Here is a 6,229-nt window from a genome sequence, read left to right as displayed (position 1 = left end):
TTCCATTGGTCAAACAATGCAAGCCCGTAGGTTCAGGCCGTCCGAACACAGCTCGCTTTTCACAACAGTGGGGCTGTACCACTGCACTCTAGCCTGGGCGACAGAGCAAACCGTGTCTCACAAAATAATAATACTTAAAATGGTAAATTTTATGTTATGTATATTTTCCACACTATAAATGAATATTTATGCATATATGTGTGTATATTTTTTGTATAATATAGTAGCAAGCAATGGAACTCAAATTGAGTCACATTCTATAAAATGCCTAACCAGACCTCTCCAAAACTGGCAAGGTCATGAAAAACAAAGAAAGACTGAGGCACTGCCACAAACCAGAGGCAGGAAAGGAGATGTGACAAGTAAATTCAATATAGTACCCTGGACTGGATCCAGGAATCAAGATAAAGGACAAATTTGCGGATAAAGCTAGTGAAATCCAAATAAAGTCTGCAGTTGAGTTAATAGTAATGAACCAGTGTTAATCTTTTTGTTTCAGTAAATGTATTATGGTTATATAAGATGTTAACATTCAGGGAAGCTGGATAAAGAGTAGATAAAAATTATCTTGCTATCTTTACAGCTTTTCTGTAAAGCTAAAAAAAAAAAAAAAAAGTCTTAGTAGCAAGGATACAGTTTTCAGAGAGAGAGAGAAAGATGTTGTAATAGATGTAAGTTCTTTCTTGGGAGACAAAGCTTTAACATGCTCCAAAACTAATTATCTGTCCTATCTCTCTCCAGATAAAGAAAGATGGTCACTAGAGAAATGTCCAAAAAACTTCTCAGCCAAAGGCTGAAACAAATCAACAGTCCCTGAAACAAATATACACAGAGGACAAGTGATTTTTTTAAAAAGGGAAACAAGCCTGGCGTGGTGGCTTATTCCTGTAATCCCAGCACTTTGGGAGGCCAAGGCAGGAGGATCACTTGAGGCCAGGAATTTGAGACCAGCCGGGGACAAAAAGTGAGACCCTGTCTCTCAAAAAAAACAAAAAACAAAAAAACAAAACAGGCCGGGCTCAGTATCTCACGCCTGTAATACCAGCACTCTGGGAGGCTGAGGCAGGCAGATCACGAGGTCAGGAGATGGAGACCACGGTGAAACTCCGTCTCTACTAAAAATCCAAAAAATTAGCCAGGCATGGTGGCGGGCGCATGTAGTCCCAGCTACTCGAGAGGCTGAGACAGGAGAATGGCCTGAACCCGGGAGGCGGACCTTACAGTGAGGTGAGATCACACCACTGCACTCCAGCCTGGGCGACAGAGTGAGACTCCATCTCAAAAAAATAAAAATAAATAAGTAAATAAATAAACTTAGCCAGGAGAATCGCTTGAACCCAGGAGGCGGAGGTTGCGATGAGCTGAGATCACGCCATTGCACTCCAGCCTGGGCAACAGAGCGAGACTCTGTCTAAAAAATTAAAAAAAAAAAAAAAAAGCAAAAAAAATTAGCTGAGCATGGTGGCAGGTGCTTGCTATCCTAGCTGCTTGGGAGGCTGAGAAGGGAGGATTGCTTGAACCCAAGAGGTCCTGGCTACAGTGAGCTGTGATCATGCAACTGCACTCCAGCTTGGGCAACAGAGCAAGACTGTCTCTTAAAAAAAAGGGGCGGAAGTGGGGCAGGAGAGGGAACAAATACCATGTATCGAAATTGATTGCTATTTAAAGAGAAGTACAACAAATTATAGAGTTAGAGGGATACAGTAAGGGCTTCTCTTAAGACGAGCAGGAAGACTCTCTAAGGAGGTGACAGTTGAGCAGAGAGACCAGGAGGGAGTGAGGACATGGGCCCCACAAGAATCTGGGGAAAGAGTAATCCAGATAGAGGAGATTGCACGTGTAAAGGCCCTGAGGTGGTTTATTAATTTCCTTTGACAGCTATAATACATTACTACAAATTGGGTGGCTTGAAACAACAGGAATTAATTTTCTTACACTCTGGAGGCCAGAAATTCAGCATGGAGGCATCAGCTGGGCCATACGTTCTCTGAAAATCTCTGGGGAAGGATCCTTACCTCCTCCAACTTCGAGAGGCTCCAGGCATTCCTTGGCTTGTGGCTGCGTCACTCCAGTTTCTGCAATATCTTCAGATGGCCTTATTCCCTGTGCCTACATCAACTTCTGTTTTTTTTTTTTTTTTTTTTTGAAACGGAGTCTTACTCCGTCTCCCGGGCTGGAGTACAGTGGCGCGATCTCAGCTCATGGCAACCTCCACCTCCTGGGTTCAAGCAGTTCTCCTGCCTCAGCCTCCTGAGTAGCTGGGCTTACAGGCACACGCCACAACACCCAGCTAAATTTTTTTGTATTTTTAGTAGAGACGGGGTTTCACCAGGTAGACCAGAGGGGTCTCGAACTCCTGACATTGGGCAATCCACCTGCCTCAGCCTCCCAAAGCACTGGGATTACAGGCATGCGCCACCACGCCCAGCCCTCCTCCTCTATGTCTTATAAGGACACTTGATGATGCATTTAGGTACCACCCTAATCCAGGATAGTCTCATGTTGAGACCTCTCACTTCTGCAAAAACATTTTCTAAATTAAGTCACATTCGCAGGTTCTGAATGTACATTTTAGGGTCTACCATTCAACTCATTACAAATGGGTTGGGCTTTGCCTGTGCAGAGAAAGTCAGGAAAGCCAGGATAGCTGGAAGAAAGAGCAGAGGCAGGGAGGAAATGCTATCAAAGGCTGGACAAAGCCCGGACAGGTGTGATTTTACAGACTGCAGGAGGACTGCAAATTTTATTCTAAGTGAATTGGAAAGCCAGAGAGGATTTTGAACAATATGCAACCACACACAATCTGCACGTGCTTATTCATAGGAGCTTTATTTGCAATAGCTGAAAACTGGGGAAAAAAAAAAAATCCCTTAAGAAAGGAATAAACTGTGATTCACCCATACCATGAAACACTGCTCAACAATAAAGAGGGCAAACTACTAAAACACGACAGGCCAGGTGCAGTGGCTCACGCTTGTAATCCCAGCACTTTGGGAGGCCTAGGCGGGTGGATCACCTGAGGTCAGGAGTTCGAGACCAACCGGATCAACATGGTGAAACCCCGCTCTATTAAAAATATAAAAAAATAGCCAGGCATGGTGATGGGTGCCTGTAATCCCAGCTACTCAGGAGCCTGAGGGAAGAGAATCTCTTGAACCCGGGAGGCAGAGGTTGCAGTGAGCTGAGATCGTACCATTGTACTCTAGCCTGGGTGACAAAGCGAGACTCCATCTCAAATAAATAAATAAATATATATATATATATATATAAAACTAGCCAGGCATGGTGGCATGCAGCTGTAGTCCCAGATACTGGAGGCTGAGGCGGGAAGATCCCTTGAGCCCAGGAGTTCGAGGCCGCAGTAAGCCAAGATTGTCCTACTGCACTCCAGTCTGGGAGACAGAGCAAGACCCTCTGTCTTGCTAAAAACATAAAATACAACAAAACAGAAAAGCAGAGAAACACACAACACTTTGGATGAATTTCAAAATAAGTAGCCTGATTGAAAGAAACCAATCTTGGCCGGGTGTGGGGCTCATGCCTGTAATCCCAGCACTTTGGGAGGCCGAGGCGGGTGGATGACCTGAGGTCAGGAGTTCGAGACCACCCTGACCAACATGGTGAAACCCCGTCTCTACCAAAAATATAAAAAAATTAGCCAGGTGTGGTGGTGGGCGCCTGTGATCCCATCTACTCAGGAGCCTGGGGCAGGAGAATCACTTGAACCCAGGAGACAGAGGTTGCGGTGAGCCAAGATTGTACCATTGTACTCCAGCCTGAGCAACAAAAGTGAAACTCTATCTCAAAACTAAAAAGAAAGAAGCCAATTTCAAAGGTACCACTAATATGATCCATTTATATGATATTCTCCAAGAGTGACAAAACCATGCTGTGGGAGGAGAGATCAGTGTTGCCAGGGGTTAGGGAAGGGTGTTAGAATAAAAGGGGCAGCATAAAAGGTTTTGGGGGTGATAGAACTGTTTTGTATTGTGGTGGTTGCTTGTGTTACAATTCTAATTACAATAGTGGTTACCTATGTTAAAATTTTTATTGAACTGAACTCTGAAAATGTTCAATTTTACTGCATGATCCTGTAAAAACTAAAATTACATACATATAATTTTATACATATATGTGTAAATAAATAATTATATGCACACACACAACGTCCATAAATAAATAGTATTGTTTAAAGACACACTGGCACCAAACCAAAGTGGTCCCTTGAAGTAACCAGAAGGTTTGAAAGAGAACTGGAAAATGAATTCAATTTCTGCCTGTTCAGTTCAAAGGCGTCTTTGATGTTACTCGCAGGAAACGCTACTGTTAAGTGTTTCAAGTCTGGGGAAGCAATGCACTTACCACACCCTCATATCCTCGTCAATCCTTATTTTTATGAGTTTCATAGTAAGTATAGAGTCTGGAAATGTCACAGAGGGAAGCAATCATCAATGTCAGTTCCTCTCTTTGATAACTTGTGAGGCACAGAGGCGGGTGATCTCTGTAAGTCCCAGCGAGTGGTTCAGAATTAAACTGGTTCCCAGATTTCCTGACTCTTCCCAGTGGGCATGAAAGGCCTGTGTTTCTAAACGCTCCTACAGCCTTTGAGAAGGCTCCTAAGGCACTTAGAGCTCCTTCTAAACTGATGCAGGCCCCTAATCCTGGCTTTCATCTCCTTGGGCCAAGGACAGCATTGCATAGGCGTAGGCTTCCAACCATCGTCATGAGGTGTGAGTCATAACTGGCTCCACACCTGCAGGAGGTAATGCCTAACAGGGAATGGTGGAACTGGTATTTCCATCCACTCAAGCAAATAAATGGAAACCAACAGGCTCTCGCCACTGGGTAAAATAATCCACAGAAACCACAAAAACATTACTAAAGGAGTTGTTAGTAATGTATAAATGAACAGGTTCCCAAAATTTAAAAGAAAAATGGAGTCATCCTACATAACTTTCAATGTGCTCAACATGCCCCTTAAAACTGAAAATGAGGCTGGGTGCTCATGCCTGTGATCACAACCCTTTGGGGGGCCAAGGCAGGAGGATCACTTAAGAGTTTGAGACCAGCCTGAGCAACTTAGAAAGACTCTGTTTCTACAAACAATTTAAAAATTAGCCAGGTGTGGTGGTGTGCACATGTAGTCCAAGCTACCTGGGAGGCTGAGATGGGAGGATTGCTCGAGCCCAGGAGTTTGAGGCTGTAGTGAGCTATGATTACGCCACTGCACTCCAGCCTGGGCGACACAGCGAGACTCCGTCTCAAAAAAAAAAAAAAAAAAGAATTACTATTCTCTTAATAACTATTATTTCCTTCCCAGAGAGTTATATTAGCTAATCATGAATACACAGAATCTAGAAATTGCTCTAAAACTTTATTTCTCTTGGCCAAGCACGGTGGCTCATGCCTGTAATCCCAGCACTTTAGGAGGCTGAGGCGGGTGGATCGCCTAAGGTCAGGAGTTTGAGACCAGCCTGGCCAACATAGTGAAACCCCGTCTCTACCAAAAAATACAAAAAATTAGCTGGGCGTGGTGGTGCGCGCCTATAATCCCAGCTACTCAGGAAGCTGAGGCAGGAGAATTGCTTCAACCTGGGAGGCAGAGGTTGCAGTGAGCTGAGATTGTGCCATTGCACTCCAGGGCAACAAGAGCAAAACTCCGTCTCAAAAAAGAGAAAAAGAAAACAAAAACAAAAACAAAAACAAAAAACCTTTATTTTTCTCTTGAGGCTCCCATCAGACCACCTGGGAAGGAGATCTTCACTCCTATCTCCCTTCCCTTTCTCTTATCCTGCACTTCCTTTGTTTGTTTGTTTGTTTGTTTTGTACTAACCACAGGATCTTGGCTCCCAATGAATTGGATAAGATTGTGAAGAGTATTGACAACTTGGGGCTGAATCCTAATTTTGCCTTTCAATTGCTGTTTTATATTAGACACATTTCTTTTCTTTTCTTTTCTTTTTTTTTTTTTATTTACTTCCCAAACTGCACTGATGTAACTTTTATTATTTTTTTCTTTAGTTTTTAATTTTTGTGAGTACATAGTAGGTGTATGTATTTATGGGGAAGACAAGATTTTTTTTTCTGTATCCATTAACCATTCCCACTTTCACCACATCCCCCACTACCCTTCCCAGCCTCTGGTAACCTTCTACTCTCTATCTCCAAGAGTTCAATTGTTTTAATTTTAGCTCCCACAAATAAGTGAGAATATGCAGACTGTCTCTCT

The sequence above is a fragment of the Trachypithecus francoisi genome, unplaced genomic scaffold, assembly GCF_009764315.1.
Source record: "Trachypithecus francoisi isolate TF-2019V2 unplaced genomic scaffold, Tfra_2.0 Lachesis_group5, whole genome shotgun sequence".
NCBI classification, from domain to species: domain Eukaryota; kingdom Metazoa; phylum Chordata; class Mammalia; order Primates; family Cercopithecidae; genus Trachypithecus; species Trachypithecus francoisi.
The sequence above is the reverse complement of the archived record's forward strand: the minus strand, read 5'-3'. Positions refer to the sequence as shown.